This window comes from Pseudophryne corroboree, chromosome 7 (assembly GCF_028390025.1).
Source record: "Pseudophryne corroboree isolate aPseCor3 chromosome 7, aPseCor3.hap2, whole genome shotgun sequence".
NCBI classification, from domain to species: domain Eukaryota; kingdom Metazoa; phylum Chordata; class Amphibia; order Anura; family Myobatrachidae; genus Pseudophryne; species Pseudophryne corroboree.
In genome coordinates, this window is record NC_086450.1 from 419,776,546 (window position 1) to 419,800,264 (window position 23,719).

Here is a 23,719-nt window from a genome sequence, read left to right on the forward strand (position 1 = left end):
ATTCACTATCACTTAATGAGAAGCTCAGAGAGTCAATAAGGCATTTGGCACGATTGTTGCCTCTGCATATACTGTATTTAGGTAAAAACGATGAATGCCTAATACTGTAAATAGGTTATCCACACATTCTGCAGAGCATTACTTCTCCCAGCCGTGTTACAATGTAGCACAAACATCTTTAAATAACCTGTTCTGCTGTACACAGCAATTTCTCAGACAGCACTGAACACCTCCACAAGTTCGCCTTGTGTTTAATATAAAATGCCCGTCAGCCTTTTTAATGTTATCAGTGTTCTGTGGTGGCGTTTGGAGCTAATGCACGTACAGTAGCTTGGAGCTCATTTCTGATCTGTTGTGTAACGTTATCCGGATAAAGCCATGTACTATATCTCACATGCATGAACAGACCTAGGCAAATACAGAAATGTTTGCTTTTGAATGCAATCTCATGTGCATATTGATAATACAATAAATAGTGTTAAATGGCATTTTAAATACTTATTTATTATGCTGATTAGCACTTACTAGTGATATGCATATCATATAGACCTCAATCACCTAGGGGATAAAGACTTTTTGCTCAATGCTCCAATCGAAGTACATACAATAAATCTTACTAGGTTGACACTCGGTCAAACAGTAATTAATAAGACTCATATCAGCGCATTGCATAAAGTCTTAGTAATATAGGGGGTGATTCAGAGCTGATCGTAGATGTGCTAAATTTAACACATCTCCGATCAGCTTCCCTGACATGCGGGGGGACGTCCAGCACAGGGCTAGTCCGCCCCGCATGTCAGGCCCTACCCCGTCGTACAAGTATAAAAGCATCGCACAGCGGCGATGCTTTTGTACTGTAGAAGTAGCTCCCTACCAGCGCAGCTCCTGTGCGCGAGCAGGGAGCTACTCGTCGCTGCCCGGGTCGCAGTGGCTGCGTGTGATGTCATGGAGCCGCCACGACCCCCCCCCGCATGCCTGTGATGCACGGACTGCGTCCCCTGCGCCCCCTCCCGCCCAGTGACCGCCTCTGCCTGTCAATCAGGCAGAGGCGATCGCAGTGCTAAGACAGCCGTCGGCATTGCGGCGCTGGCGCATTTCAGACCTGATCTCTGCTGTGTGAACACGCACAGCAGCAATCAGGTCTGAATTAGCCCCATTATGGGGCGAGACTAACAGGGGTAAATTTACTAAGGTGTGAGGTTTTTTTTAGAACTGGTGATGTTGCCTATCTATTTTCTTCTAGAAGCAGCTAGATAAATGTTAAGTAAAATCTGATTGGTTTCTATGAGCAACATCACCAGTTCTAAAAAACTAACACTTATAGTATACCCCAAGGAGACACCATTGCATCCTAGAAAATGATAGACAGAATCTGATTGGTTGCTATGGACAACACCTCCGCTTTTCAATTTTAAAAGCTTTAGTAAATTTAGGGGTCTATTTACTAAGCCTTGGATGGAGATAGAGTACCAGCCAATCAGCTCCAAACTGCCATGTTACAGGCTGTGAAAAATAAGATTTTACTTACCGATAAATCTATTTCTCGTAGTCCGTAGTGGATGCTGGGGACTCCGTCAGGACCATGGGGATTAGCGGCTCCGCAGGAGACAGGGCACAAAAATAAAGCTTTAGGATCAGGTGGTGTGCACTGGCTCCTCCCCCTATGACCCTCCTCCAAGCCTCAGTTAGGATACTGTGCCCGGACGAGCGTACACAATAAGGAAGGATTTTGAATCCCGGGTAAGACTCATACCAGCCACACCAATCACACCGTACAACTTGTGATCTGAACCCAGTTAACAGTATGACAACGTAGGAGCCTCTGAACAGACGGCTCACAACAAGAACAACCCGATTTTTTTGTAACAATAACTATGTACAAGTATTGCAGACAATCCGCACTTGGGATGGGCGCCCAGCATCCACTACGGACTACGAGAAATAGATTTATCGGTAAGTAAAATCTTATTTTCTCTAACGTCCTAGTGGATGCTGGGGACTCCGTCAGGACCATGGGGATTATACCAAAGCTCCCAAACGGGCGGGAGAGTGCGGATGACTCTGCAGCACCGAATGAGAGAACTCCAGGTCCTCTTTAGCCAGGGTATCAAATTTGTAGAATTTTACAAACGTGTTCTCCCCCGACCACGTAGCTGTTCGGCAGAGTTGTAATGCCGAGACCCCTCGGGCAGCCGCCCAGGATGAGCCCACCTTCCTTGTGGAATGGGCCTTGACAGATTTAGGCTGTGGCAGGCCTGCCACAGAATGTGCAAGTTGAATTGTGCTACAAATCCAACGAGCAATCGTCTGCTTAGAAGCAGGAGCACCCAGCTTGTTGGGTGCATACAGTATAAACAGCGAGTCAGATTTTCTGACTCCAGCCGTCCTTGAAAAATATATTTTCAATGCCCTGACAACGTCCAGCAACTTGGAATCCTCCAAATCGCTAGTAGCCGCAGGCACCACAATAGGCTGGTTCAGGTGAAACGCTGACACCACCTTAGGCAGAAAATGAGGACGCGTCCGCAGTTCTGCCCTGTCCGAATGGAAAATCAGATATGGGCTTTTATACGATAAAGCCGCCAATTCTGACACTCTCCTGGCTGAAGCCAGGGCCAGTAGCATGGTTACTTTCCATGTAAGATATTTCAAATCCGCCGATTTGAGTGGCTCAAACCAATGGGATTTGAGAAAATCCAAAACTACATTAAGGTCCCACTGAGCCACTGGGGGCACAACCGGGGGCTGTATATGTAGTACTCCTTTTACAAAAGTCTGGACTTCAGGAACTGAAGCCAATTCTTTCTGGAAGAAAATCGACAGGGCCGAAATTTGAACCTTAATGGACCCCAACTTGAGGCCCATAGACAATCCTGTTTGCAGGAAATGTAGGAATCGACCCAATTGAAATTCCTCCGTGGGGGCCTTCCTGGCCTCACACCACGCAACATATTTTCTCCAAATGCGGTGATAATGTTGTGCAGTCACCTCCTTCCTGGCTTTAACCAGTGTAGGAATGACCTCTTCTGGAATGCCTTTTTCCCTTAGAATTCGGCGTTCAACCGCCACGCCGTCAAACGCAGCCGCGGTAAGTCTTGGAATAGACACGGTCCCTGCTGAATCAGGTCCCGTCTTAGAGGTAGAGGCCACGGATTTTCCGTGAGCATCTCCTGAAGTTCCGGGTACCAAGTTCTTCTTGGCCAATCCGGAGCCACGAGTATCGTTCTTACTCCCCTTTGCCGTATAATTCTCAGTACTTTGGGTATGAGAGGCAGAGGAGGAAACACATACACTGACTGGAACACCCACGGTGTTACCAGAGCGTCCACAGCTATTGCCTGAGGGTCTCTTGACCTGGCGCAATACCTGTCCAGTTTTTTGTTGAGGCGAGACGCCATCATATCCACCTTTGGTTTTTCCCAACGGTTCACAATCATGTGGAAGACGTCTGGATGAAGTCCCCACTCTCCCGGGTGTAGATCGTGTCTGCTGAGGAAGTCTGCTTCCCAGTTGTCCACTCCCGGAATGAACACTGCTGACAGTGCTATCACATGATCTTCCGCCCAGCGAAGAATCCTTGCAGCTTCTGCCATTGCTCTCCTGCTTCTTGTGCCGCCCTGTCTGTTTACGTGGGCGACTGCCGTGATGTTGTCCGACTGGATCAACACCGGCTGACCCTGAAGCAGGGGTTTTGCCAGGCTTAGAGCATTGTAAATCGCTCTTAGCTCCAGTATATTTATGTGAAGAGACATCTCCAGGCTTGACCATACTCCCTGGAAGTTTCTTCCCTGTGTGACCGCTCCCCAGCCTCTCAGACTGGCATCCGTGGTCACCAGGACCCAGTCCTGTATGCCGAATCTGCGGCCTTCTAACAGATGAGCACTCTGCAACCACCACAGAAGAGACACCCTTGTCCGTGGCGATAAGGTTATCCGCTGATGCATCTGCAGATGCGATCCGGACCATTTGTCCAGCAGATCCCACTGAAAAGTTTGTGCGTGGAATCTGCCGAATGGGATTGCTTCGTAAGAAGCCACCATCTTTCCCAGGACTCTTGTGCATTGATGCACAGACACTTTTCCTGGTTTTAGGAGGTTCCTGACAAGTTCGGATAACTCCTTGGCTTTCTCCTCCGGAAGAAACACCTTTTTCTGAACCGTGTCCAGAATCATTCCCAGGAACAGCAGACGTGTTGTCGGGGTCAACTGAGATTTTGGAAAATTCAGAATCCACCCGTGTTGTTGCAGCACTACTTGGGTTAGTGCTACTCCGTCCTCCAGCTGTTCTCTGGACCTTGCCCTTATCAGGAGATCGTCCAAGTAAGGGATAATTAATACGCCTCTTCTTCGCAGAAGAATCCTCATTTCGGCCATTACCTTGGTAAAGACCCGAGGTGCCGTGGACAATCCAAACGGCAGCGTCTGAAACTGATAATGACAGTTTTGCACCACGAACCTGAGGTACCCTTGATGTGAAGGGCAAATTGGGACATGCAGGTAAGCATCTTTTATGTCCAGGGACACCATAAAGTCCCCTTCTTCCAGATTCGCTATCACTGCTCTGAGTGATTCCATCTTGAACTTGAATTTTTGTATGTACAGGTTCAAAGATTTCAGATTTAGAATAGGTCTTACCGAGCCGTCCGGCTTCGGTACCACAAATAGCGTGGAGTAATACCCCTTTTCCTGTTGTAGGAGGGGTACCTTGACTATCACCTGCTGAGAAAACAGCTTGTGAATGGCTTCCAATACCGTCGCCCTGTCTGAGGGAGACGTTGGCAAAGCAGACTTTAGGAACCGGCGAGGGGGAGACTTCTCGAATTCCAACCTGTAACCCTGAGATACTACCTGCAGGATCCAGGGGTCCACCTGTGAGCAAGCCCACTGCGCGCTGAAATTCTTGAGTCGACCCCCCACCGTTCCTGAGTCCGCTTGTAAAGCCCCAGCGTCATGCTGAGGGCTTTGCAGAACCCGCGGAGGGCTTCTGTTCCTGGGAAGGAGCTGCTTGCTGCCCTCTCTTACCCTTTCCTCTGCCTCGGGGCAGATATGACTGTCCTTTTGCCCGCTTCTTATAGGACCGAAAGGACTGCGGCTGAAAAGACGGTGTCTTTTTCTGTTGGGAGGGGGTCTGAGGTAAAAAAGGTGGATTTCCCGGCAGTTGCCGTGGCCACCAAATCCGATAGACCGACGCCAAATAATTCCTCCCCTTTATACGGCAATACTTCCATATGCCGTTTGGAATCCGCATCACCTGACCACTGTCGTGTCCATAAACTTCTTCTGGCAGATATGGACATCGCACTTACTCTCGATGCCAGAGTGCAAATATCCCTCTGAGCATCTCGCATATAAAGAAAAGCATCCTTTAATTGCTCTAAAGTCTGTAAAATACTGTCCCTATCCAGGGTATCAATATTTTCAGTCAGGGAATCCGACCAGACCACCCCAGCACTGCACATCCAGGCTGAGGCGATGGCTGGTCGCAGTATAACACCAGTATGTGTGTATATACTTTTTAGGGTAGTTTCCAGCCTCCTATCAGCTGGATCCTTGAGGGCGGCCGTATCAGGAGACGGTAACGCCACTTGTTTTGATAAGCGTGTGAGCGCCTTATCCACCTTAGGGGGTGTTTCCCAGCGCGCCCTAACCTCTGGCGGGAAAGGGTATAATGCCAATAACTTTTTTTAAATTAGCACTTTTCTATCTGGGTTAACCCACGCTTCATCACATACATCATTCAATTCCTCTGATTCAGGAAAAACTACAGGTAGTTTTTTCACCCCCCACATAATACCCCTTTTTGTGGTACTTGTAGTATCAGAGATATGCAAAGCCTCCTTCATTGCCGTGATCATATAACGTGTGGCCCTACTGGAAAATACGTTTGTTTCTTCACCGTCGACACTAGATTCAGTGTCCGTGTCTGGGTCTGTGTCGACCGACTGAGGTAAAGGGCGTTTTACAGCCCCTGACGGTGTCTGAGACGCCTGGGCAGGTACTAACTGGTTTTCCGGCCGTCTCATGTCGTCAACTGATTTTTGTAATGTGCTGACATTATCACGTAATTCCATAAACAAAGCCATCCATTCCGGTGTCGACTCCCTGGGGGGTGACATCACCATTACCGGCAATTGCTCTGCCTCCACACCAACATCATCCTCATACATGTCGACACACACGTACCGACACACAGCAGACACACAGGGAATGCTCTATTGAAGACAGGACCCCACTAGCCCTTTGGGGAGACAGAGGGAGAGTTTGCCAGCACACACCCAAGCACTATAATATATATGGGAACAACCCTATATAAGTGTTGTATCCTTATAGCAGCTTAAATATAGTAATATCGCCAAAAAAAGTTCCCCCCCTCTCTGTTTTACCCTGTTTCTGTAGTGCAGTGCAGGGGAGAGTCCTGGGAGCCTTCCTCACAGCGGAGCTGAGCAGGAAAATGGCGCTGTGTGCTGAGGAGAATAAGCCCCGCCCCCTATTTCGGCGGGCTCTTCTCCGGAGTTTGTGAGATCTGGCAGGGGTTAAATACATCCATATAGCCTCAAGGGCTATATGTGATGTATTTTTTAGCCATAAAAAGGTATTATACATTGCTGCCCAGGGCGCCCCCCCAGCGCCCTGCACCCTCCGTGACCGCTGTGTGAAGTGTGCTGACAACAATGGCGCACAGCTGCAGTGCTGTGCGCTACCTCAGGAAGACTGAAAAGTCTTCTGCCGCCTGCTTCTGGACCTCTTCCATCTTCGGCATCTGCAAGGGGGGTCGGCGGCGCGGCTCCGGGACCGGACTCCATGGCTGGGCCTGTGTTCGATCCCTCTGGAGCTAATGGTGTCCAGTAGCCTAAGAAGCCAATCCATCCTGCACGCAGGTGAGTTGACTTCTCTCCCCTAAGTCCCTCGATGCAGTGAGCATGTTGCCAGCAGGACTCACTAAAAATAAAAAACCTAAAAACTTTTTCTAAGCAGCTCTTTAGGAGAGCCACCTAGATTGCACCCTGCTCGGACGGGCACAAAAACCTAACTGAGGCTTGGAGGAGGGTCATAGGGGGAGGAGCCAGTGCACACCACCTGATCCTAAAGCTTTATTTTTGTGCCCTGTCTCCTGCGGAGCCGCTAATCCCCATGGTCCTGACGGAGTCCCCAGCATCCACTAGGACGTTAGAGAAAATGACAGTTAGGAGCTGATTGGCTGGTACTTTATCTCCATGCACTTTATCTCCATCCAATGCTTAGTAAATAGACCCCATAGCCCTAGAAGCCATTGTGGAACTACATACAGTATAGAATACATGGCACGTACTTCAATCTGTCACTGGGGAAGATATAGACTGAGCAGGAAAAGGAAGATGATCTGGAGTTGAGACAAGTTCCAAAATAAGCAAGAGAAGGCACCTCAGAGGGAGACATGGAGATAACTGTTGAACTTGATGGCTACTGGCTGAGGTCGCTAATGACCATTCTAGGCTTTCTGGCCCATCAGCTTTCTAGCTAAAAGCTTAGATGGTAATCTGTCTTCAATGGAAACTTGAGTGTTTGACTACTATATAATAGACTGTACCCAAACTTTCATCTTCGCCATGACAAACATCATCTCCAGGCCAGTTATACTGGGTGTGGATACTTCACTCCTGGAAACAGACGGCCCTGGTCCCAACTTCCAGTACACAGCTCTCTAATACGTTTCAGTATTGGGTTTTCTCAGCTACGAGCTGTCATTAGGAAGCATAAACACAATATAAATGCTCTGAAGGCCAGGCCATGCCGCTGGGAAGAACAAACACCTTTCCTCTCTTCCTGCTCTGATGTGAACATCTCACCCTGGGGGGTTTACATGTACGACACTGGGAAGTTCTTGAAAGAGATGGGAACCTGGGGAACAAGCAACTAGGTCCTCCTGGATCAGACATAAGAGCAGTAGACAATCCCACATTTCCTTTCATTCCTCCCAACGTGTGAGCTACTGATTGCTATGAGCCATGGCACATGCTAATTCCACTACAGTATATCAGACTATAAAGTCTTGCACATTACACTGGTAGTCAGTCATGTGAGCACATGGGAAGTCTCTTCACTAAGGGCCCGATTCAGACCTGATCGCTGTTGTGCGAAGTCGCACAGCGGCATATTATCGAATGACTGCGCAGGATGGTGCAAAACTTTCGCTCCCAAGGTGATTGACAGGAAGCGGACATTTGTGGATGGTAACTGCCCGTTTTCAGGGAGTGTCAGGAAAAACACAGGCGTTCCCAAGCGTTTTCAGGGCGTGTGTGTGACGTCAGCTCCGTCCACGCTCAGCCTGTTCTCATCGCACTGTAGGAGTAAGTCCTGGGCTGCGCACACACTGCATAGACTGGAGAAATCATTTGATGGTGAGTGAGTTGCGAATGGATTTTCAGCTGTCCACAGTCTGGGGAAGTTTTTGCACGGCGTACACATGCAGTCGCACACTTGCACGGGGCGGGTTTTCACTCTCCCTGGGCGGCGACTCTCTGATCGCAGAATTCTGCAAATTTGCAGCCCAGCGATCAGGTCTGAATGAGGCCCTAGGAACAAAATGACGGAACTGAGAATCCAGGCAATCTATCTTATGTAGCCCATACACTTGTACAATATGGCATACAATCCTTGGATTTCGATCGCATCTGTGCGATCGATCGCATGATTGTATGCACATATTGAGCACCCTGCGACGCGATGCGCGGGCACGCCGCTCGAATATCGCGTTGCAATATAGTAAGTGCTGCACTTAATATTTATTGCAGTGCAATCGAATGTGTTTTTAAAACACATGCGATATGTCGCACTGCGATGCGCGATGGGCACCCGCCAGAGGCCACTCCCACTCGGAAGTGATGTGCCCATCACGTGATTACCATGCGATCTATCGCATGATAGTCACTTTGGCAGTTCCGGTGCGATGAAATCGCACCTGAACTGCCGGTGCGATGCCCCGCGTTGTGGCGTCGTGGGGCATCGCACAAGTGTATGGGCACCATTACAGTGACTTTGGGGAGGAACTCGCACTTTGGGATGTCACTGGTATACTCATTAGTGTGTACAAGCGAGCACAAGTTACACTTTGTGTGTGCTTTGTCGCACAGCTCCAGATGTCTGAAACCAAAATGAGAAACGCTAATAAGGTGTCAATTCAATTAGACGTGAACCAGCTCACAGGTGCGGCAATCACAGATTTCTATTGGCAGCATCACAGGGCTACGTACAAAAATACCTAAGTGAGGGGTGAGATGGGATCATTTCCACATACTGCAGTAGCACTTTGCACTGCTCGCCCCTAATTAAATCATCCCTTAAATATCTACCACAAGTAAACTTTGACATTCCTGTCCTCACTTTGTACTTCCCACATTTACTGGAGCTACCATGATTTTTTTTTATTGCCTATGAAATGAATTATTTCCAAGGTAACATCTATGCATCTATTGCAGCTTGGTCTCCTAACACGCTCTCGGTCTCCTAACACGCTCTTGGTCCTAGTAGTGCTGCAACTGAGCTCTGGGGGGCTGAAATGGAATGAGGAAGACCTTCTTTGACGAATGCATCACCTGCAGCCATGCTAATGTTCCAGTCACACAGCATTCCTCCTTCGTTCCTGTATCCCAGAGGTCTTACGCACCTGTCACATAAGTCTGTACTGACCCTGCCATGGCAATTTTTCAATGTAAGGTTTTTTTTATAGGGACACTGCAACTAAAATATACCAAATTCTATTTACAGAAAAGACCCTTCTGTGTTCCCGCCTCATTAAATTCTCTGCGGTGGCTTTAGGAAGAAATGATTAGTGGTCGTGTCTGTGGATATAACATTATCCCCAAATATCGGCAGTGGGAACTTTTTAGCTCTCTGGTTTTCTTGAGAACAAGAAATTCAGGTCTTTTTTTGTGTGCTCATCGGCACAGCGAGGAGCCCCTTTACAAATGCGCCATGTCTGCCCCTCTGTCTCATTAAAGGTCACAGAGCAAATTGGTACATTGGGCCTGCTCTGTACTCTGCAAGGGAGCCCCTCACTTCACCCAACGCCTCCCCTGTGCATCTTAGGGGGGTCATTCTGACCCGTTCGCACGCAGCTGTTAGTCGCTGTGGTGCGAACGGGTCCAGAATGCGCATGCACGGCGGCCGCACTGCGCGTGCGCGACGTTGCTCGGCGACAGGGGTCGCCGGTTTAAGTCGCGTCCTATGAAGGAAGCGGTCGCAGAGCCGACCGCAAAGAAAATTGACAGAAAGAAGGCGTACCTGGGCGGATCCGGACCGTTGGAGACCGTTTTCGGGGAGTGAAGAAGAAAATGCAGGCGTGTCCAACAGAACGGAGGGCGGGTGTCTGACGTCAAAGCCGGCCCCAGCATCGCAGAGATCATCGCACAGGGTAAGTATGTCCAGGCTTAGTCTACATTTGCTTGAATTTTTTTTAGCTTAGCACGACTGCACAAGCGATCGCAGCCCTGCTAAGCTAAAATACACTCCCCTATAGGCGTGTACTAGTTGATCACAGCAGCAGCAAAAAGTTGCTGGCTGCGATCAACTCGGAATGACCACCTTACTCCATAAACCTATGGAGTTTGGCCAATATCTATAGGCCCTTATACGTACAGCAGAGTTAAAGCAGATTTTTCTATGGCCGCCGGATGTTTTAGACTTCAACACATTATTCTCTACGTAGCTAGAAAAGAAGATCCACCACAGTGTCAGGTGTCCTGTAAGTGAAATGACATAGGCAACCTGATATGTTATTCTCCAACGTAGAATAATTACAACGTAGAATAATTACACCGTTAACCCCATTAATAATAACAAGTGCTGCTTTACTACACACTCAGCGGTACCTGTTTATTCGGGAGCGTGCCGTGGGAGGTCCTATATCCATCTGCACACAGTACTGGGACAATGGCCCGTTTGAGAACCAAAACAACTGCTCCTTGTGCTGTTGTCTCCCAAAGTCTCTGGAGCCAGTGGGAGGCTGGCAGGGACCTGCCCTGACACATTCAAAGCCGAACTGCTTGCAGTCATGTCTGTTTTGTGCAGTTCTCCGTACATAGCCCTCCAAAAGAAACGTGTAGGAGTACGGAATAAAGGAACTTTTTTATTTTCCCTCTAGCAAACAAATTGGCACCATTGGGCCTGTGTTGGCAATTAAGAGATATTTAATTTAATCCCCTTCATAGTGAAAGACTTGCCGCAGTTATATTGTTTATTTAGTCTTATTATAGCTGTGCATTATGGTGTTGTATTCTTGGTGCTGATCAGGGGATACTGAACGCTGTTATTCAATATATAACACCTGACAGCAGGTACTGTAACAGTTGCCAAACCTCTCTAGATAGCAGAGCAGGGCGGAGGGGTTCCAGAAATGTAGAGCAGCTTTGTTGCACCACTACTCATATTTTGCCAACATTCATATAGCATGCAGCCCATAGTTGGCTACTCTCCCAGAACATATGGGAGACTTCAGTACGTCATAGATAGTCTTACCATACTTTAAACTGGGACACTCCTGAATTAGCAGACAGAGAGGGGGGGAGGGAGTGCTTTTTCCCCATCCTGGTATCCCCCCAGCACACTCAAAAAATGTACCTGTAACCATACCTGAACATATCTGGTTATAGAATTTCAGAGAATTGGTCACACGTGTTTGCAAAGACATGTTTAGCTGCTGAGCCGCGCCAAGGCCTCTTCGATATCAGCAGTCCTAATACTACATAATAGCAGTGCTCCCATAGGGCCACGTGATTTGACTAGAGTAAGGCCTCATGATAAAGGCTCATACTAAAACACATCCAGACAGAGAGCTAACTTTTAGTACCATATAGGTTCAGGTATGGTTACAGGTAAAAATTTTTAGTGTGCTGGGGGGATACCAGGGGGGCAAAAAGCATCCCCCCTCTCTGTATGCAGTGGTAGGGTCCCATGATTAGAGGTGTGGCCAGCCTACAAAGGGGGTGTGGCCAGCCACCACACAGGATCGGCTAACCATTAGAGAGTACCTGGTCTGGACTAATGTGCCAGATTAATGACAGCAATGTACTGTAGAGAATACATCATAATCCTGTACAGTATAAGGTAACATATGTATAATATATAATTCAAGTGCACAGTCTAGAACCTGATCCCTAGAGGAGGAGGGCCCTCCAGGCAGAGGGGCCTACCGGTGGTTTCCCATGTACCCCTGTAGGCCAGTCCGAGCCTGTCTGTGACCCCTCCCCCTTTCTAGCACCTGATATAATTATCTCCAGGAATGACAGAGCAACTGCCACTGTTTGTCTACACTCATGAATTATACAGGTTCTGTGGCTGTTGACTTAAAGCCTGAATTTCACCTGGTTTTAATCAGCCACAGAACCTGTGTAATTCACGAGTGTCCCGGTTTAAAGGGACAGTAAGGTAAGCCTATTCATAGAGCTTTCCTAAACTCCGAGAGAGTAAACCAGTCCCCCATTGTTCAACTTACCTCGACAGTGAACTGGGCAGGTCTGGACTTATGAAGCAATTCACAGTGAATCGCCTCATCATGACCGAGCACCACACTGTGGCACTGAGCAGCAGAGGGCAGGCTGCGATGATTCGGCTCACCGTACCAGGCCCTCCATACCTCCCACCTGCCTAAGGGATCTGGCATTATTAAGAAGTTGGCAAGTATCAATATAGGGGGGTATGCAATTAGCTCTGATCACTTCGGAGCTGTTGAATTCAACTCCATGGGTATTCAATTGTGGGCTGTTTTCACCCTTTTTTTTTTTTTTTAAGGCATTTTTGACTATACCTTTCCACCGTTTTGTTCTAAGTGAAAAGGCGAAAAATGCCTCAAAATCAAGATCCGCCGTTCCACATGTTTTTCGCTCCTGCCAATGGTTCGCCTAGGCCGGGCATGTCCAAACTGAGGCCCTCCAGCTGTAGAGAAACTACACATCCCAGCGTGCCCTGACACAGCTTTAGCATTCTCTGACAGCAAAACTGTGTCAGGGCATGCTGGGACATGTAGTTTCACAACAGCTGGAGTGCCGCAGTTTGGACATGCCTGGCCTAGGCGGAAAATCGGCCCTGCTATTGCACAGGGTAAATCCCCATTCACCCTAAAAATAGTGAAAAGCTTGTTTTTTGCCTAGGCAAAAAAAACGGAGCTAATTGCATGCCCCCCAAAGCCTCAGATCACAAAAATTAGGGACGACCCAGCGGTGACCCATTCTTGTGACACTCAACCCTTCTATTCAAAGTGTTGAACACCTAATCAGTAAATTGCCCACCAGTGGCACCACGTGTTGAGAAACTAAGGGTGTATGCAATTAGCTCAGTTTTTCGCTAATTTTAGGGTGAATGAAGATTCGCCCTATACAATAGCAGGGCCGGATTTTCGCCTAGGCAAAAAATGTGGCAGGGGCGGAAAACATGTGGATCGGCGAATCCATGTGTTTTCTGTCAAAAGCGCCGGCCATTTTAGATGATTTTGAGACATTATTCGCCATTGGCACGAAATGCCTTCAAAACGGCCCGCAATTGAATATTCAGTGGGGTGAATTAATTAGCTTCCAAAAGATCGAAGCTAATTACGTAGCCCCTTAAAACTTCTGGAATGATACAATGCCACAAGTACTGCACATACACTGGTATGTAAGCCAGTTATTCCACACAAACCAGTGAGGAGGAGAACCAGGGTTCTACCAATATACAGATATACTTTTTGTATTTTAAATATACCCCGATGATAAATATTAACCGGATAATAACAATAGATGTTACAAATGACATAGAATACACAGGAAGAGGAGTTCTGTAGTGTAGTTGATCAATACTGAAAACAGGGACAAATACTTAAAAGCTGGGACTGTCCCTGGAAATCAGTGGCAGAACTGTGCTATTAGTCATAGGGGATTCTACATTTGTCTCTACACACAGGCAGACATAAGAAGAATGGAAGACGGTCTAAGCCTTTGCCAATGCATCACTAGAGAAACGTAGGGACAGCCGGTACCTTGCTGGAGAGGGGATCTCTTACGTCCTCAGGTGATCAGCAACGCAGAATTACATGGAGCTGGATCTGAGATCTGTTCACACTTGCAGTTCCTTCTGTACACTCTAAAATGAGGGAACAGAGACTGTTCAGCAACAAAATCAGTACCGTCCTCATATTTTAAGACTTGTGGCTCTCCAGGTAATGCATACCCTCCAACTGTACGTTTTTGGCAGGTACAGTACCTTTTTTTTATGGTCTGTACCGATTTTTGGCTCTCCAAACTTCCATTGAAAGTATAGGAAAAGGGGCGTGGCTTTCCTAATTTGTACCGATTTTTATGTGTAAAATGTTGTAGGGTATGGTAATGTATAAGGACATGCTGGGCCTTGCAGTTCCACAATGGCCCGAGAAGCACAGACTGTCTACCTCTACTACAAAGAAATGCATAAAATCAATAACGCATGCTTAAAAGTTTAATCTAAAAAGAAACAAAATCTTTTAAATACTCTAGATTTCCTTCTATTTGTATTATATGAGTCATTGCATGGCTTATGTACAGATCTCACTTTATGTTATTGTTTTTTCATTCTACATGCCTTGAAGATTTACCTTCTATCTGTTATATGCCTTTCATGATCTCTGTATCTGGACAAAATCTTTCAATAAAAATTAAACTGGTAAAAAAATAAAAAAAATCCCTTGTGGATTACATTATTAAAAATAATCAAAAGCAACTTAAATGATTATTTGTGTGAATTTATATATGCAAATAAGGTTTCACTCGAGGTGCCCATAAACATAGGTCACCCTGTGGTGGTCTCAGAGGCAGGGGGCTATTTACCTACACTGGTAAGTACAATAACCCGCAGCAGCCAACCACGATTAGTTTTGGTACATTAAGTGTTAAACTAGGAAAGGTAGCATCTGGCTGGTTGCTACAAATTACCCTTAGCACGCTCACCAATGTTAGAACATATTCATTCATTATCAAATGTTACATGTCAAGACATCAATCACCACGTGGAATAATCTATAGCACTCCAAAAAAGTACCAACGGAGGAACAAAACTCTTAGATGACACCATTCTATTTTACACATATCCCAATAAGTAAAAAAACAATAATTATGTAAAAGAGTGTTATCCTCATCTAATATATATATATATATATATATATATATATATATATAGATAGATAGATAGAGAGAGAGAGAGAGAGAGGGGTCTATATTATATATTTTTTCATTATTTATACACTTAATAAATTTTTTCTCTAGTCTCTCTCTATTCCCTTTAAACAAGATAGTTTTCACCTTGTCTGATGTGGCGTAATAAATCAGTCATTTAATAAAAGGTCTGTAAACACAGTAACATGAATATTATAAGGGGGTAATGCTATTTTTATTTTACCCCTTAGCAAATGATATAGAAGGGATGTAAAATATGGTGTACCCAGAATAATAATAATAATAATAATAATAATAATAAATAAAGTTTAGAAATAAAATGTAAAAGGATTGGATATAGTCTGTTCCCCATAAAGTTACAGTACCTACATTTAAAACCATGTAGCCTGTTAATAAATATACACGGGCAGGCTGATCATATGCAGGAAGTGAAACATTCCCAACAGTTGAAGACAATTCCCAAGACAATCCTATTGTAAATACGGGTTAGTATAAAACGGATTACATCCAGTGAGAATGGCGTAATACAAACAGAATCAGGAGTTGTACTGTGCAGCTGGTAGTAACAGATACGAAGAATTCCATCTAATACACAGCAATAGAGAAATTGCACTGCACGGTGTTTGGAGACTGTGATTATGTGGGTCACAATGCCATTATTCCTATATTATAGGAGCCCAGCTGTCGTTACATAGATTTCTGTGATATATGGAGAAGCTAAACCTGGCGTCCCTAGAGCGCCCTGTGCAAAGTTACTGTAATAGTCAAACCATATCTAACCCCAAACAACTGGCTGTATGCACTGTGCAGGCACAGCATTGCTTACATGTACAGAATCCTATTCTCCCTGTTCTGAGGAAGTTCCACTTGTCGGACCAAGGAGATTTTTCCAGATCAGACAGCCGCAGATAAGGATTCGAGATGATCACAGGGGGCAAACTGTACATCTACAATATTACTACAGTGAATGAAATAGATACGGAGGCTGCGGCTGTGCCAAAGCTGCAACAAGAGCTGGGAACAGGGCAGTGTAACAGGAGGCGGTAATGTGACTCGTTTTCCCAGATACCTATACGCTAAGAGGGGAGCGAGGCTCAGCCAACGCCGGCCTGACACTGGACGGCTATTTCGGGGACAGAATTGTCTGTGCTGCTACAGGGCCCTGCTCACTACAGTCACCCCTTGATGCTGGAAGCTGCATCCTGCAGATAGTTTTCAGACCTGTCGCTAAAGGTTCATTCTCTGTCTGGGGTGGAATTCAGCAAGTTAAACATCAATGTGAGACATCACATTACTGATACCACCCAACTGCTCTGATTTAGGAGGGAAAGTCAGTTTGGATATGTCCCACTTACTAATGCCCTTTAAATTTAGCAATGAGCGGGTGTTTATTTTATAGGAAAGGGAAAGTGGGCTGGTGATTACCGATTGCTTCCACATCCATATCCCCCCATGTTATGTATCCATGGGCCCAATTCAAACCTGATCGCTGTTGTGCAATTTTGCAAGGCAGCAGATTATCGATCAACTGTGCATGCGTACGGATCGTAATGCGCAGGCGCAAGGCCAATCTGCAAAAGAATCCAGCAAAAAAAATTATCGCTAGGCGTACGCAAGTTGATTGGCAGGAAGTGGGCACTTGTGGGTGGTAACTGCCCGTTTTCTGGGAGTGTCAGGAAAAACGCAGGCGTCCCCAAGAGTTTTCAGGGAGGGTGTGTGACATCAGCTCCGGCCCCGAACAGCCTGCTGCTATCGCACTTGAGGAGCAAGTCCTGGGCTACGCACAAACTGGAAAAAAACATTAGATGGTGAGTGAGTTGCAAACGGATTTGAGGCTGACCGGTGTACGCACAGATTTTCACAAGGCGTAGGCAGACTTCCACAGGGCAGGTATTTACTGAATCAGACCCCATGTACATGTAGTGTGGCTAAGGAGGAGGTGCTGCCCATAAGTAACCAATAAGATTCCAGCTATCAGTTAATAGAATGTACCAGATATATGATAGCTAGAGTCTGATTGGTTGCTATGGGCAACACCTCCATTTGACCTCTTTAGAAGGTTTGATAATTCTCCTCCTCAGTCCCGTTCTTTGTGGAAGTGTGCGCACTCTCTCCCAGATCCTAAATAATAAACAATCGCCTATTCCGGCAGGTCCCTCAACATCTGCAGCAATCAGGTGAACCTGTTCTTGCTCCTGCTGGTACCGCGCTGTATATCTGGAAGAGGCTGAATGCAGAGCGTCCCATCACAAGCCAGGGAAAGTGCACCGGTGTGCAAGCAGCTACTCCTGCAGCTATGCATCGATGAATATATTGTATCTTTTCCATACCGTATGCTTTTTAGCAATTCATTTGCATATTTCAGTTAAAAGAAATATTTATATTTTTCCTTTTCCGGTCATCTTGCCTTGCAGCAATCATGATGGGTTAATTAATACATCTATCTGCCACTAGGACAGGGAAACGTAGTAGCAAATCTAGAGTTTTCAGCTAAATTTCACCTATGCTCTAGCATGGGATAGGCTGGTGAACGCTGCATGGTAAATGGATCAGGAAAGGAAAATTATAGTTGATTAAATACTTTTTCCTGTCATCCCGGGCAGCAACTCACATATGGGAGCATACGTAGCAGCACGAATGGGATGGGACTTATGGGCCCTACAGACATGCCGATCCGCCGCCGAGCTGCCCGACGGCGGATACGGCCGACGAGCGACCCGGCGGCGGGGGGGCAGTGACGGGGGGAGTGAAGTTTCTTCACTCCCCCCGTCACGCAGCTCCATTGAAGTGCAGGCAAATATGGACGAGATCGTCCATATTGGCCTGCATGTACAGCCGACGGGGGACCAGCGATGAACGAGCGCGGGACCGCGCATCGTTCATCGCTGGAGCCTCCACACTGAAAGATATGAACGAGTTCTCGTTCATTTATGAACGAGATCGTTCATATCTTTCAAAAAAATCGGCATGTGTGTAGGGCCTATAAGAGAATGCCAAGTCATGCTTTAAATACGTGTATTGAACAGAATCTACAGACTGACAAAGTTTGCGACCAAAAGCAGAAGATTCAAGAAAACTTACAGTAAATGTTTAATGGAGGGGAAAATATATGAATGAATTGTGAGGGAGGAAGATGGACGTCTGAGGGACTTCTAGGATCTACATTGTTAGACAACCAAAGAAGGCACCAAACTCACTAATTTATTAACATTTACTTATATAGCGCCAGCATATTCCATTGCACTGTACACTTGGGAGCAAAACATGACTGGGTAATAGTAACAGACAGACAAAGAGGTAAGAGGGCCCTGCTCACAAGCTTACAATCTAATGAATCTCAGAAGGTGACCAGTTTCTTCATGTAAAGTGTGACTATTAAATCAGGCATCACTAACAAGGATAACAGGAACTGCGCTATCACCAAACCACAGGAAAAGTGTATCAAGGCAAGAGGAACCCTCCCCAAAAATGGCTGTTGTGCATCTGCAGTCAGCATGTGTACCTGCAGGCAGGGTTGGACTGGCCCACAGGGGCACATGGGGAAACCCCGGTGGGCCCTACTGCCTGGTGGGTCCCCACCACCTCCTCTAGGGATCAGGTTCCAGACTGTGCACTTAAATTATACATCAGTTACTTTATAGTTTATACAGTCAAGTTTGCTGTGGTGCGCTCCCTGGGTTACTAGGGCAATATTCAATCTTCAGACGTGCTAGGCTCAGGTGAGTATATTCTTAGTTCGACAACGATTCCCCACTCCAATTCACACGATTTTACCCAAAAAATAGAAAAGAAAGCGATATAGTGAAGTATTGTCAGATTCAGTTATATTAATATGAATGGGGTTATTCAAACGTATGGAGTCCCAATGAATGGGCGGACCCACGTACCAGATTTTTTGGGGTGTCAGTAGTGCCCACCCAAATACGCCTGTGGTGTTACTTCCACTGCTCTCTGGTAGTTTTCCTCAAGGATTCTTCACCAATTCACCTCTCCAATCAGAGTTAAATCCTATGAATATGGTTTTTGAGGATATCTCCTATACCATATAATATTCGTTTTGATAAAGCTAAATATTTATCTTATATAAAACCCTTTATGAGGTCTAAGAACACTGTACGCTATTTACGTATGAAGTACCGTAAGGGTACGCTCGTTGCGTAACAATCGCTTAGCCGTGGTCGAGACGCTCAAGCGTCACGTTCGCTCACGGCCAAGAGATCACAGGCAGGCACGTTATTGGCTGCTGACTAACGTAATGGTTCACTATAGCGTAACGGGCGCTGTATCGGGAGCGGGCTGCTCGAGCGATACAGACGCTCACGAGAATACGCTGTTGGTATCGGGCACACTTATAGGTGAGCGACTACCGTAATGCTACGCTATCAGCGTAGCGGACGCTCGAGACCATGAGGAGATCACGAGCGGCGCAGACGCTCACAATGTTAAACCTTTATATCTAAACCATAAACAATGAAATATGCTGTAAAACCTTAGTGTAGAGATAGGGTGTAGATGCAACACAGTGTAACCTTATTAACTTAAAAGCTGTTTGAGCGTCACCGACGCTCTGAGAATACTTAACACTATAAGAAATACACAGATACCGTGCTTAGGGTCCAACGCCTAATATATATATTATGAATGCTATACTTGCAAAAGAATTAATACAATACAAGTCATACACTACAATATAACATAGACTACCTAACCAGATAACTACACATGAAATACAATACAATACTATTACGTTTAAGGGATTACGAGAGAAAGAGGAGAAGAGAGAGAGAGAGAGAGAGAGAGAGAGAGATGGCCCATAACAACAAGAAAGACAATATGATTGCGGAGAAAACTTACGCACAAAGGAAACGATCGCATGCGCCTCTGGACATCCAGCTCCCGATTTTCAGCAATGATAACCGTTGAAGAGTGAGTGCTGGATGTGATCGGCTTGTCTATTTATGCCCCACACACAATACAATTCAATGGTCCCTACAATCTCATTGTTCATTGGACACAGGAATTCCTCCTCGCATTATAACAAAAGGTCATAGGTTGATTCATACAGGTGGGCCGTGACTATTTCCAACAGCTCAGGTGGGAGGGAAACTGGGTTTCCCGCCGCATGGATAAGTAAGTGCAAATACAGTAAATGTTCATAAACTTCTTATGTCCATAACTATTCGCACGAGCGATTAATCCGCTTCAAACCAACACCGGAATATTGCTAATTAAAAACTCTTCCGATGGATACTAAACACCACTGTATTACTCCTGTCTGACCCTTCGTATCAAACAAAGGGGGATTTCTCTGTTCATGAACATTCTACATTAACCAAACTTTCAGAATCTATCAAAGGGACCATGATCTACAAAATACATTATATAGTGAAAATATGTAACGATTGAGTCGCACGCTACGAACACATGAACTCTACCGTAAATGCACATACCGCGCGCCCGCGGGTGCCCGCAACAGCGAGTATGCGCACGCACGGGAGAGCGCACGCATGCGCAGCGCAGACCTGTGTGAGGTGCAAATATGGCAGTGTGCATCGTGATATTTTTCTGACTTTGACAGTTTAGTCAATTGAGATATTTCCACTGTTATTTATAGTGGTTCCGGTATGAATGGTCGACCATGTTATGGTCGACAGTCATTAGGTCGACCACTATTGGTCGACATTGACATGGTCGACATGGACACATGGTCGACACATGAAAATGGTCGACACATGAAAGGTCGACACATGAAAAGGTCGACATGATTTTTTTTTACTTTTTTGGTGTCGTTTTTTGCGTAAAGTGACTGGGAACCCCAATTAGTGCACCGCGTCCCCTCACATGGCTCGCTTCGCTCGCCATGCTTCGGGCATGGTGCCTTCGCTCCGCTACCGATTCGCTCGGCACAGATTACCGTTCCAATCGTAGTCCACGTGGATCGTAAAGTATGGAAAAGTTCCCCAAAAGAAAAAAAAGTTAAAAAACTCATGTCGACCTTTTCATGTGTCGACCTTTCATGTGTCGACCATTTTCATGTGTCGACCATGTGTCCATGTCGACCATGTCAATGTCGACCAATAGTGGTCGACCTAATGACTGTCGACCATAACATGGTCGACCATGTGAACGGATACCATTTATAGTATGGTGTGGAAGAGGGATAGTGCAGGGTTCTGGACCTGTGTGTCTGCCTTCTCTCCTTAATGACAACTGAGGAGTGGCTCCGTAAGAAGCATTTCAAGGTCCTGGAGTCTCCAGACCTCAACCCAATAGAAAATCTGTGAAGGGAGTTGAAAGTCCGTGTTGCCCGGCGACAGCCCCAAAACATGACAGATCTAGAGAAGATCTGCATGGAAGAGTGGGCCAAAATACCTGCTACAGTGTGTGCAAACCTGGTCAAGAACTACAGGAAACGTTTGACCTCTGTAATTGCCAACCAAGGTTATATTACAAAGTATTGAGTTAAACTTTTTGATTGTCCAAATATTTATTTTCCACAAGAATATACAAATAAATTGTTTAAAAATCATACAATGTGATTTCCTGTTCTTTTTTTTTAGATTCTGTCTCTCACAGTTGAAGTGTACCTATGATGGAAATTACAGACCTCTCTCATCTTTTTAAGTGGGTCAACTTGCACAATTGGTGGCTGTCCAAATACTTTTTTGCCCCACTGTATGTATATAAAAATATATAAATAAAACAGCCCCTCTGGGGACTGGCCACACCCCTAAACTTGGGTCCATACCACTGCATTCCCCCGGTGGGACCTTCGAGCCCCAGTCCGACACTGCCTGTGGGTGCCCAATCAAACATTCCGTCAATGTAATTGCATACTGCAATATGATTCTGGGCGCTAATATCATGCCAAGATCACACTGAATATAAGATTAATGATAAATGGGCCCCAAACACCATAGGCACTTCTGCGTATGCGGCGCAACGCGCACGCGCGACGTACTTTCACAACGGTCGATGTAGTTTCACACAAGGTCTAGCGAAGCTTTTCAGTCGTACTGCTGCCGCGGAGTGATTGACAGGAAAGGGGCGTTTCTGGGTGTCAACTGACCGTTTTCAGGGAGTGTTCGAAAAAACGCAGGCGTGCCTGGGAAAACGCAGGCGTGGCTGGCCGAACGCAGGGCGTGTTCGTGACGTCAAAACAGGAACTGAACAGTCTAAAACGGCACAAAATAAATTTGTAGTTGCTCTGCGATTCTTTCGTTTGCACTTCTGCTAAGCTAACATACACTCCCGGTAGGAGGCGGCATAGTGTTTGTACGGCTGCTAAAAACAGCTAGCGAGCGAACAACTCGGAATGACCCACAATGTACCTAATGCTAGGTACACACCAGGCTGTTGGATCAGCCATACAGCCAATCCGCTGACCTATCTTACAATCAGTAAGTGCATACATACTTATTGATTGTTGTCTTGACGTCTTATGCCTGATGTCAGAACTGGGTGGCCATTTACATGTGTCTATCCAGTTATGATGTCAGTCACCAGCGGCCTCTGCAGTGAGTGTATGGGCGGTCTGCAGATTGCCCGTATACACAGTACAATACAGATATATTGCCCACCGGCTGTGTTGCAGGGCCGGCGCAATATGTACCCACAGAACATTTGCGTTATGTTAATACATGCTTGCACCAAAACAGATGAGTGGGGCAGGCACAGAATTTGCAGCCAGGAAACAGTGGCGATTTCAGCCTAGCTCCTTGGAACAATATAAGACATGTGGACAACGATACAAGATCGTCCGATGTACTTATGGCCTGATTCAGAGTTATACGGTAATACCTGAACGTGTACGCAGCGGCTTTGGGAAAATATGCAAATGCTGCAGCAGCCGGGACTTGTATTGAGACGCCCACTGGTAGCTTTGGAAATCAAAGGCCCAGAAGCGGTTGTTTACTGAAGTTCCGTAGCTCTGTACTCGTGCAGCATGGGTGCGGGAATTGAGATCCTAAAGACATTACAGCTGCATACAGGATCGAAGTCTCTAACATAAGATTACTCGACACTGATCAACACTGTAGCCCATGTAATCAGGATTAACGGGCTATGCATTAGCTATGCAGGTGGGACTTCCATATAAATAAAATTGTCTATTCTGGTCACCAAACCTCTGCGGCCAAATCAGACACCATAATGACAAAAGACGGCACATGGATTTTTTTGTAGAGGGAGAGAGACACAATCATCTGCATTCTGTGTGTGTGCATATTACACTTATTCATTTATCACCAAAAAATGTAGAATAAAGGCAGAAATGCATCCTATCACCTTGTGCGCTTGAAGGTGTTCCATCACATTTCCTTAGACTACCCCATCATTTTTAGACTTATCACATTTCATACACTTGATCCTACTTTATCCAGGGCTTAAAAAAAATCCTTTACCTAAAAGCCCAGTGCGTTCCGAGACTCATTCCATAGCACATAATTTCACAGAACCTCTGAGACACTGCCAGCGTGCCCATGTATCAGTGTCCAGAAACGTACATATTAAGTTGCATGGACTGTTTCACATGTATGTTCGAAATGGTACATATTCTGAACAAGG

General features: G+C 46.1%; 1 protein-coding gene across 4 annotated transcripts in view; it reads right to left on the reverse strand.

The window, feature by feature from the left end:
• Window positions 1-23,719, reverse strand: part of LOC134945485 (SEC14-like protein 5) — a 261,987-nt gene that overhangs the window by 100,145 nt on the left and 138,123 nt on the right. For 2 of the 4 annotated variants that reach the window (XM_063934806.1, XM_063934804.1), the window contains one exon: window positions 13,987-14,090. The exons of 1 other annotated variant lie outside the window; for it this stretch is intronic. The gene's annotated coding sequence lies outside the window, so the exon portion shown is untranslated. Of the gene's footprint in view, window positions 1-13,986; window positions 14,091-15,980; window positions 16,088-23,719 lie in introns of those variants that run through there. One more of the 4 variants, XM_063934805.1, reaches the window with a different exon arrangement.